Below are 10911 nucleotides of genomic sequence, written 5' to 3' on the forward strand. Positions count from 1 at the left end.
ATGGCTATATCTACTTAATGTCGAATAAATCTGAATCCTTTGAAAAGATCAAAGAATTTCAGAAAGAGGTTGAAAATCAACTTGGCAAGAAAATTAAAGCACTTCGATCGGATCAAGGTGGCGAATATTTGAGCCATGAATTCGACGATCACTTGAAAGAATGTGGCATTCTTTCAGAGTTGACACCTCCTGGAACTCCTCAATGGAACGGAGTGTCCGAACGGAGGAATCGGACCTTTTTAGACATGGTTCGGTCAATGATGGGTCTTAGTGAACTCCCTATCTCGTTTTGGGGACATGCGCTACAAACAGGAGCACTAACACTGAATAGAGCTCCGTCAAAAGCTGTTGAAAAGACTCCATATGAATTATGGACTAAGAAACCTCCCAGGTTGTCTTTTCTCAAGATTTCGGGATGCGAAGCATATGTCAAGCGATTAATTTCGGACAAACTTCACCCCAAATCGGATAAGTGTTTCTTTGTGGGATATCCAAAAGAAACCAAAGGGTATTACTTCTACAATAAATCCGAGAACAAAGTATTTGTTTCTCGTGATGGTGTCTTTTTGGAGAAGGATCACCTTTCCAAAATGACAAGTGGGAGGAAAATCGAACTCGACGAAGTTCGAGAGGACGAGCAACAATGTCAACCTGACAAAACTGACAATCTAGATACTTTGGAAGCATCTGAGAAGATTGGTCAAAGTAAAACAGACAATGTTAATGCTCAACTGATTACCCTACGTAGGTCGCAACGGCAAAGATCTCAACCAGACAGATAACTCGGTATAGTCTTAACTGATGATCAGGACATCCTAGTTATGGATGGTGATGAGCCGGCGACATACAAGCAAGCTATGACGAGCCCCGACTCTGCAAAATGGCAAGAGGCCATGAAATCCAAGATGGACTCCATGTCTGAAAATCAAGTATAGGACTTGGTGAATTTGCCCGAGGGTTATACACCCATTGGTTGCAAATGGATCTTCAAAGTGAAGACAGACAAAGATGGAAATGTATCAGTATACAAAGCTAGACTGGTGGCAAAAGGTTATAGACAAGTCCACGGGATTAACTATGATGAAACTTTTTCACCAGTTGCAATGCTAAAGTCTGTCCGGATTATCCTAGCGATTGCTGCATATTACGATTACGAAATATGGCAAATGGATGTCAAAACCGCCTTCCTTAATGGGATTTTGGAAGAAACTGTGTATATGACACAACCAGAGGGTTTTGTCGATCCAAGCAACGCTGGAAAGGTTTGCAAGCTGAAGAAGTCCATTTATGGACTAAAGCAAGCCAGTAGGAGTTGGAATCTGCGATTTGATGAAGCCATCAGCAAGTTTGGTTTTTTCAAGAATCCAGATGAGTCTTGTGTATACAAGAAGGTCAGTGGGAGTGATATTGCATTCCTAGTCCTGTATGTAGTGACATACTGCTCATTGGAAACAGCACAAAATTATTGGAGTCCGTAAAGGGCTGGTTGGGAAAGTGCTTTTCAATGAAGGACTTAGGAGAGGCACAGTACATATTGGGCATCAAGATCTACAGAGACAGATCTAAGAGGATGATTGGATTAAGCCAAAGTACTTACATTGATAAGGTATTGGCTCGATTCAACATGGAAAATGCCAAAAGAGGGCACTTACCCATGTCCCATGACATAACTCTCAGCAAGAAACAGTGTCCGTAAACACCTGTTGAACGAGAAAGAATGAATCAGATCCCATATGCTTCGCTAATCGGATCGATCATGTATGCCATGAAATGTACAAGGCCGGATGTATCGTATGCCCTGAGTGCAACGAGTCGATACCAATCGGACCCAGGAGAGGCGCATTGGACTGCGGCCAAAAACATCCTTAAGTACCTGAAAAGGAACAAGGATAAATTCCTGTTATATGGAGGCAACAAAGAACTGGTTGTTGAAGGTTACACCGACGCTAGCTTCGAGACTGACAGAGACGACTTCAAGTCACAGTCGGGATATGTATTATGTTTGAATGGAGGAGCTTTCAGCTGGAAGAGTGCCAAGCAGAGCACCACTGCGGACTCTACAACTAAAGCCGAGTACTTGGCCGCTTCGGAAGCTGCCAAGGAAGCTGTTTGGATTCGCAAGTTCATCAGTGAACTTGGTGTTGTACCCTCAATCAAGGGACCGATAGACCTTTATTGTGATAATAATGGAGCTATCGCTCAGGCCAGAGAGCCGAGAGAACACCAGAAGGTCAAACACGTGCAACGGCAAATATACATGATAAGGGAATGGAAAAAAATAATCCGAAGGTGAAATCAGAATTTGTAAGATCGGCATGGATGATAATCAGGCCGATCCTTTAACTAAACCTTTGCCTCAAGTGAAACACAACAAACACGTTGAGGCAATGGGAATCAAGCATGTTGGAGACTGGCTTTGATATTCCCTGTACAAGTGTTTTAATTAAACATGGTAGATTTATTGTAAGACACTGTACTAAAACCATTCATTAATGGAGTAATTAATTTTTGTGCAAAATTATCATTCACTCCATTACTATTTAATTGTGGTTTAGAATTAAATAATGAGTCCATTCGATTTACGGAAATATTCAAAACAGGGTATCAAGACCATGTCTTGGATAAAGAAACACCTGTTAAGTGAACATTGAATATTAAATTGAAAAGTATCCCTAATCGAGGTCGTCTAACAGATGGACGATTGATGACCGCAATAGATTAGTGTGTAGTATGATTTACAGCACCGTTTCTTGTGCTGCGAGGACGTGACAGTCATAAATCATTTGCACAGGTACAGTTTAGAACTGTACTGGATAAGACCTATGAGAGTACTTTAAGAAAATTAAATTTTTTCATAAGTACATTTCTCATTATTGCTATTGGAACTTATTTCCTCAGACCATAAGTACTGTGAAGTTTTCTTGTTTGAGTACTAGGCTCTTTGATGTTTCCTAACGTCTGCCGTAACTAGGGATCATAACGGGAACACTCGGGAGTCTATGTCCTCTTAGTAAGAAGAACTTACAATACAATACTGGGATTGTCCCCCTACTAACAATAGGGAAAATGTTTTGTTGTTTAAAAGGCCGCTCGAAGAGTGAGATTGTAAAATGCATGGCCATGCTCAGATGGATTTTAGAAATCATCTGCTTATTTGACAGTCGAACTCGGAGATCGAGAAACACTTCTGAACGTAATAAGGATGACAAAGAATCTTACCTTATAGTTCACAAAGAAACATTAAGAGACAAAAGGAAATAAGCTATACACAATATGCACACTTGTCCGGAAGGACAAGTGGGAGATTGAAAGGAATGGTGTCCTTCCAACAAGTGTATTATTTCGATAGAGGGTTCAGAATTATTACAGAGGTAATTCTTCAGTAAGGTCAAGTGATCAGAATGCCTAGGTGGAGGCCGCTTCCGATCAGTAATATCAAGGTACAATTGATATTACAGCTTAATCTTAACTGAACCCTTCGGGTCGAACCCAATCGAATCTCCGATCCGAGACGTCAAATTAATCCGAAAGGATTTAATGAGTCGACAGAGTTTTACGAATATAGACGTCGGAAATCGAGCCTAGGGCGTCGAGACCGAGCGTCGCAAAATCACAATCGACAAGCATGAGCGTAGCCATAGCTAGGCTAGGCTAGCTCATCATAGTCTCTAGGCGCGCCATGGCAGCCTTAGCATGATGGCTAGGCACCATGACTGGATGTCGTTAGCACCAGGCGCGCCAGCACAGCCCTAGCATCATGCCTAGGCGCTATCGCAGCCCTAGCATGATGTTGGGCACCATCGCAAGCCAGCAGCCCATCGCAGGGCCTATACGCATCACTAGGCGCACCATGCGTGGCCTAGGATGGCTGGGCGCCATCGCAACCCAGGCAGCATCACTAGGCGCACCATGCGTGCCCTAGGATGGCCTGATGCCATAGCAGCCCTAGCATAGTGCTGGGCGCATGGCAGGACCACAAGCACCAAGCACAGCTAGTGCTAGGCACTGACGCATGCGTGGTGCGTGGTGCCTGGGCGAGGCATGTGCGTGCATAGTGCGCAGTGCCGAGGCTGATGTGTGAGGGAGTGCAAGAGTGTGTGCGAGGGGCTGGCAAGCTAGCAAGCAACGTCAAGCCAAGCATGCGTGGCTCGCTAGCATCACGCATGCTAGGCACTGTGTGCGAGAGAGATGCGTGGTGCGCATGGTGTGGGAGTACGGTGCGTGGCAAGAGGCCAGCATGCGTGGCTCGCTAGCAGCACGCATGCTGGGCCATGCAAGTAGCGAGGATGCGAGGGATGCTGGCAGCAGCGCCAAAACCAGCACGCACCAGCCAGCACCAGCGCCAGCACGCACCAGCGAGCATCGGCGATGCTGCTGGGCTTGTGCTAGCATGCTAGGCTAGCTGGCAGCTAGGAAGCATGCTAGGGTGAGGCGGTTTATGAGGAGAGTGGGGACCAAGGCTTTGGGAAAGCCTTGGGGAGCAAGGCATTGGTCCCCCCCCACCTTTCCATGGTCCTCACCTAACACTCTCTCCCTCCTTGACACTTGTCGAATTGTGATTGCATTTGTTTATTGATTTATTTTAGAAATAAATTAATTAGAAAAAATTCATTCTCCCACATTGGTGGAGGATGAAATATCAAGGGATCATTTCCCTATAAATACCAAGCTTGGTATTGGGATTTGACACAACCTTGAGTGGAATTAAAAAGGCAACTCTAGAGAAGAGTAAACCTTTGATTCGTAAAACTCATAGTTATTTTGTCCGGGTCTTGACTAACCTTCAAGATTAGGACGCTCGGGTCGGGTCGAGGGTAAGATCCGTCGGAGATCTCGTCTTTTAGAGATTTTGAAGTAAGAGCTCCTTGGTAGCGAAGCACGCGTCAAAGGTATAATTCTTATCCTTAATCTTTTTTGATTAAGTTTATTATGCTTGTTTAATTGCTTTAATTAAGGGGCGGGTCTTGGTGGGTTTCCTTCCGCGTAGTGTCGGGTTACTACGAAACCCTACAACCGCCTCTTAATGGAAGCGGCCCTCGGCCGAAGTTCAGGTCTACTCAGACCAGGACAGTGGTGACGACCTTGATGTCGACATTACATAGCTGCTGATGGTTCGCTCAGAACCAGGCATACCCGTCCCTTAGAAATAAAGGAACGGGTCATTGATCAAGCAGGTCCAAGTGACCCGATAGAACAGCCGACTGGAGAAAACCAGGCGGTCGAAGACGCAGCCCCTATTACCAGAAGTGAGCTCATGGAATTCATAACTACCTTCAAAGGGGAAATCAAAGACTTGATCAGCAACATGACGGCTGTCTCTAACAAGGGACAGTCGGCTAAGAAACCTTCTTCTTTAAAAAAGAAGAAGCCAATCAAGAACAGGGTACCGACTCCTTATCCTAAATCAAAGGAGGGAAACTAGCCCCTGTTTAACTTTTCCAGAATCCACTTCCCTAAAACGGAGAATAGGAAACCCGTCCGGCATACACAGCCGGATGGCTCAAAAAAGATGTATTTTGATGCCCGGTTGCTAATCGAGCATGAGAAAAATCAACAGTTTGAGTCGGCTTCAACGTCGACTTACCATGACATTATTCAGAATACCTCAATGAGGTATTCACAATCAAACCAAGAGGGTCAGACAGGCGGCCCGTCTATCCATTCTGGCCCTCAGATTATCCATTCGGCCCCGCATGTGCCTCACCAACCATACATGCCGTATGGACAGAAATACATGAAGCCGACACTCTTTAGGGGGCAGGCGGCACATAAAGTCCAACCTTGGGATTGGCAGCTCCGACTACTAAGACTTGGGGAACAACCATCTGTGTTCTCCAAGGAAATAACTAAGGTTGCACAACCGACCAAGGTCAAAAATATTTTGGTAGGTACCTATGATGGTACCACCAACCCAGAAGATCACCTTATGGCATACACCAACCTTATGTATTTACAAGGGTTGGATGATGCCGCATGGTGTCGGTGTTTCCCGGCCACATTGAAGGGCGTCGCCCAGCAATGGTTCGGCAACTTGCCAGCCGGATGCATCAACAATTTTAAGATACTTGCATATTTGTTTGCGTCTAACTTCTCAATGAACATCCCTGCTAAGAAAACAAGTCTTGACTTGGGTGCAATTCAGCAGGGGGAGAGAGAAGGACTTTGATCATATATAAGGCGGTTCAATCTGATGAGAGTTCAGATTCAAGGGCTGTCTGATGAAGTGGCCTATACAGACTTTTTCAAGGGTTTGAAAAACGGGTCAGCTTTTAAGTTTTACTTTGTCAGAAAGAGGGTTGCAACCCTCGAAGAAGCGCTGATAGAAGCAGACACCTATATACAGGCGAAAGAACTCTGCAACGTCAGTAAACAGTCAGACTCAAAGCGGTTTGACAACAAAAAAAAAGAGTCGGCCTTCACAACCGACTAAGAAAGAGGAAATTAAGAAAGGAAAAGAAGTTTGGGCGGCCGATAGTTCTGAGCAGCCGTCCTAGAAGAAAAAGAAAGATTCTAAACCATACACCCCTAAGTATGAGCTTAACAAGGATTGTCACTCCATCGTCATGGAGATCAAAGAGCGGATGACCATTGAGAAGCCGACTTCTATGAAAGGTTTCGCCAAAAATTGGATCAAAAATAAGTATTGTCATTTTCATAAGGAAGTTGGCCATGACACCAACGACTGCTATATTCTCAGGCGGTTGTTGGACCATCTGGTTAACAAAGGAGTGCTCAAGTCCTATATTCTAAGGTGCAAGGTTACCTTGCAAACTAACCCTTCGCAGTCGTCCAAGAAAAAGTCTCAACTTGCTAATAGTTCTGTATTGATGAAGAACAGATCTATACAATAGTAGGCTGCTATTTTGGAGGCGGCCCTACCATTCGGAGAACCAAAGACTACATCAGACAGCTAGATGTCAGCTCAGTTAATGAGGGGCAAGCGTCTAAGGACACTTTCCCCGAAATTTTCATCTCTAAGAGAGACAGGGGCAATGTCAGGAGGCCGCATGATGACCCCATTGTTATTGAATGCAAAGTGGCCAACCAAAAGGTGGGTCGAATCCTCATAGACACCGGCAGTTCCTTTGATCTCATCAGCCACAAGTACTTGACAAAGCTCAAGTACAAGCCTGAGAACATGCACAAACCCCTTAGTTAGTTTTGGGGGTGGAGTTGTGCATCCGGTAGGCCGGATAGATTTACCCATTTTCCTGGGAGAAAAGGGATAAGAACGACACATGGTGGTCCAGCTCTTGGTCGTCGAAGAACTGGCGGCCTACAAAATGATATTGGGTCGTCCTACCCTAAATGAATCAAAAGTTGTTATCATTCCATCCCTGATGCTTTTGATGTTCGAGAGAGATGATGGTTCAGTCGGCTCCTTAGAGGAAACCAGAAGACGGCCAGAGAATTCTATCTCTCAAACGATAAGCCCACTGTGACAGCATACAGCCAGGGTGACGAGCCAAGAGACCTTGAAGAGGTCAATGATGTTGCGCTTGCTCCAACAGAAGGCGGCTAAAAGAGAAAGGGCGATCAGTTAGTGGCCATTTAAATCAAAAAACAATAGCAAACAATGATCGAGGAATGGTCAGATGAATTCCGTTCCCAGTCGGCACGTGAACATATTGACATCATACTGGACGACTCTCGCCCAGAACGAACAGTTAAGGTTGGGACGGTTGCTTTTGCAAGTTTGGGTGCAGACTTGCATAATCTGTTAAAAGAGTTCAAAGACATTTTTGCCTTTGAAGTGGAAGAGATGCCAGGCGTCAGCCCGGATCTAGCTATCCACAAGCTTGCTATGGATCCCAAAAAGAAGTCGGCTAGGCAAAAGAAAAGGAACCATGGCGAAGAAAGAAGCCAGGCAGCAGCTGCCAAGGTGAAAAAGCTGTTAGATGCTTGTTTTATTCGGCAACGTTACTTCCCAGACTTGGTCGCCAATGTTGTTCTGGTCAAGGAGCCGAATGGGACCTGGCGCATGTGTGTTGATTACATAGATTTGAACAAGGCATATCCCAAGGACAGTTATCCTCTTCCAAAGATTGATAGTTTGGTGGATTCTACAGCCGGCCATGCCTTGATGAGATTCATGGACTCCTATTCAGGTTTCCTTCAGATACCCCTGTGGAAAAAAGATCAAGAAAAGACGGCGTTCGTCACTGATCATGTGTTATTTTGCTATACTGTGATGTCGTTTAGTTTGAAGAATGTGCTTGCTACTTTCCAGCGAATGATTAATACAGTCTTCATTAATTAAATTGGGAGGAATGTAGAGGCGTATATTGATGACATGATAGTCAAATCCAAACTATAGGCGGATCACCTTGCTGACCTTCGAGAAACATTTGCCACAATCAGGCGGCACCAGGTCATGCTCAATCCCAAGAAGTGTGTCTTTGGTGTTGAGTCTGGGAAGTTTCTCGGATTTTTTATTGATCAAAGGGGGATAGAAGCCAACCCAGAAAAAATACAGGCGGTCATAGACATGCAGTCGCCCCGCACTATCAAAGAAGTTCAGAAGTTGACAGGTTGTCTGGCGGCATTGGGGAGATTCCTTAGTCGGTCAAGCGACAAGTGTCTCTATTTCTTCCAAGTCATAAAAAAGAAGACAATGTTTGAATAGGGGGCGGATGTAGAGGCGGTCTTTCAAAAGTTGAAAAAACACTTGCACTCTTTCCCAAGGCTGGTTAGTCCTTTGCCAAAGGGAGTTTTGTACATGTACCTAGCCGTATCTGACCATGCGCTCAATGCCGTTCTCCTTGCGGAAAGAGGCGGCACCTAGCTCCCCATCTATTTCATCACTCATGTTCTACGGAATCTAGAGCTGAGGTACCCCATGGTTGAAAAGTTTGGTCTTGCCCTTTTCATGGCAGTCAAGAAGTTAAAACCTTAATTCCTAGCGCATCCGGTAGTGGTTTACATAGACCAACCAATCAAGCAGCCAATGACAACCATAGAATCATCCGACCAAATGATCAAATGGGAGATTGAAATTCAAAGCCTTCCAATTTCCTTTGAACCAAGAAAGGCAGTGAAAGGACAGGCGTTTGCCGACTTCATTGTCGAAATGACAAGGCTGGCTGATCCTCAAAACCTTGATTAGGTTTGGAAGGTATATGTGAACGGGAGCTCCACCCTGAACGGTTGTGGTGCAGGTGTCATATGTCAGTCTCCTGAAGGAGACAAGCATGAATATGCACTACAATTCAAGTTCCAAGCCTCAAATAATGAGGCGAAATATGAAGCCCTACTAGCCGGCATCCGCACGTGTAAGGCGGTTGGGGCAAGAAAAGTGGACGCCTGCTCTGATTCGCAGTTGATTGTTAGCCAATACCATGGTGACTATGAGGCCACCCATCCGGCTATGATCAAATATTTGCAGGCGGTCAAAGAAGAGGTTGGGACACTTGATGAATTTCATCTTAGTCAGGTGCCCAGGTCCGAGAACAACCAGGCGGACGCTCTCTCCAAACTTGCATCATCCGCCTCATGTGACACAACTAGGTCAGTCTTCTGGGAAGTTATGGAAAAAAGAAGCATTGAAGAAGATCCCATTTGAGTACTAGACCGAAGCTCAACCTAGATGGATGGCATCCGGGCTTACTTAACAGACGACACATTGCCGGATACTTACCCAGAGATGGTTGCAATGAAAAAACGTGAGGCCGGTTTTGAAATTCATAATGGAGAACTCTTCAAAAAGGGCTATCTCCAACCATTACTGAAATGTGTCACCCAGAGAGGGGATGAGAGGTTTTAGAAGACTTGCATTCGGGCTTCTGCGCCTCCCACATAGGCGGCAGGACCCTAGCAAAGAGATCTAGGCGGCAGGGCTGCTTTTGGCCCGCTCTTGAAGCAGAAGCCATGGAAAGGGTGAAAAAATGTGAGAAGTGTCAAAGGTTTGGCAAACTCATCCACCGTCCGGCCACTGATCTAACGGTCATCCATAGCCCAGTACCATTTGCCAAGTGGGGCATGGATATTCTGGGACCTTAAACGCCTGCTACAGGCGGACCAAGGTATATCCTGGTTGCTGTCGACTACTTAACTAAATGGGTTGAAGTAGAGGCAGTCAAAGGCATCAAAACAAAAGATGTTATCTCCTTCATCTGGAGAAATGTCATCACTCGGTATGGGGTACCCATATCTATGGATTTTTACAATGGCCCTTAATTTGAGACGCCTACTCTTAAAATTTGTTGGGAAACCAAGGGATCTCTCACTATTTTGCATCATTCGGCCGTCCTCAAGAAAACGGCCAGGTTAAAGCTTTCAACAAGTTAATCTCAGATGGCATCAAAAATAAAGTTGAAAGAGTTGGCAGCCTATGGGCGGATGAATTGCTGCATGTTTTATGGGCCATCAGGACGACTGAAAAAGGGGCAACTGGTGAAACCCCATTTCTCTTGGTTTATGGGGCAGAAGCCGTTTTTCTTATTGAACACTATGAGATAACTCTTCGAGTCATGTTATATGATGAGGAGGCTAACTGGGAGGCCATGTGGCTAGCACTAGACTCACTCCCAAAACGCAGGGGAAATGCTATCTTGTGCCATGACATCTACCATCTAAGAATGACGTGAGCCTACAACAAAATAGTGCACAAGCGTCCCTTAAAAGTAGGGGACTTTGTGTTACGAAAAATGGAGGCGACTGGTAGGGCCAATGAGCAGGGAAAGCTGACTCCCAATCGGGAAGGCTCCTACCGGATCTATGAAGAAGTAAGAGGCGACGCCTACCGCCTGGAAACACCAGACGACAGGCAGCTAGCCAGAACTTGGAACGTAGACAACTTGAAAAAGTACTACCTCTGAGACTTGTAATCTTATTTTGTACTTAAGTATCAATGAAAGTTGTGTTATTTAATTTTTATGTATCACATGGTACCGTTTGTATAATGTACAGGCG

The sequence above is a fragment of the Chenopodium quinoa genome, unplaced genomic scaffold (genome assembly GCF_001683475.1).
Source record: "Chenopodium quinoa cultivar QQ74 unplaced genomic scaffold, ASM168347v1, whole genome shotgun sequence".
NCBI lineage: Eukaryota > Viridiplantae > Streptophyta > Magnoliopsida > Caryophyllales > Amaranthaceae > Chenopodium > Chenopodium quinoa.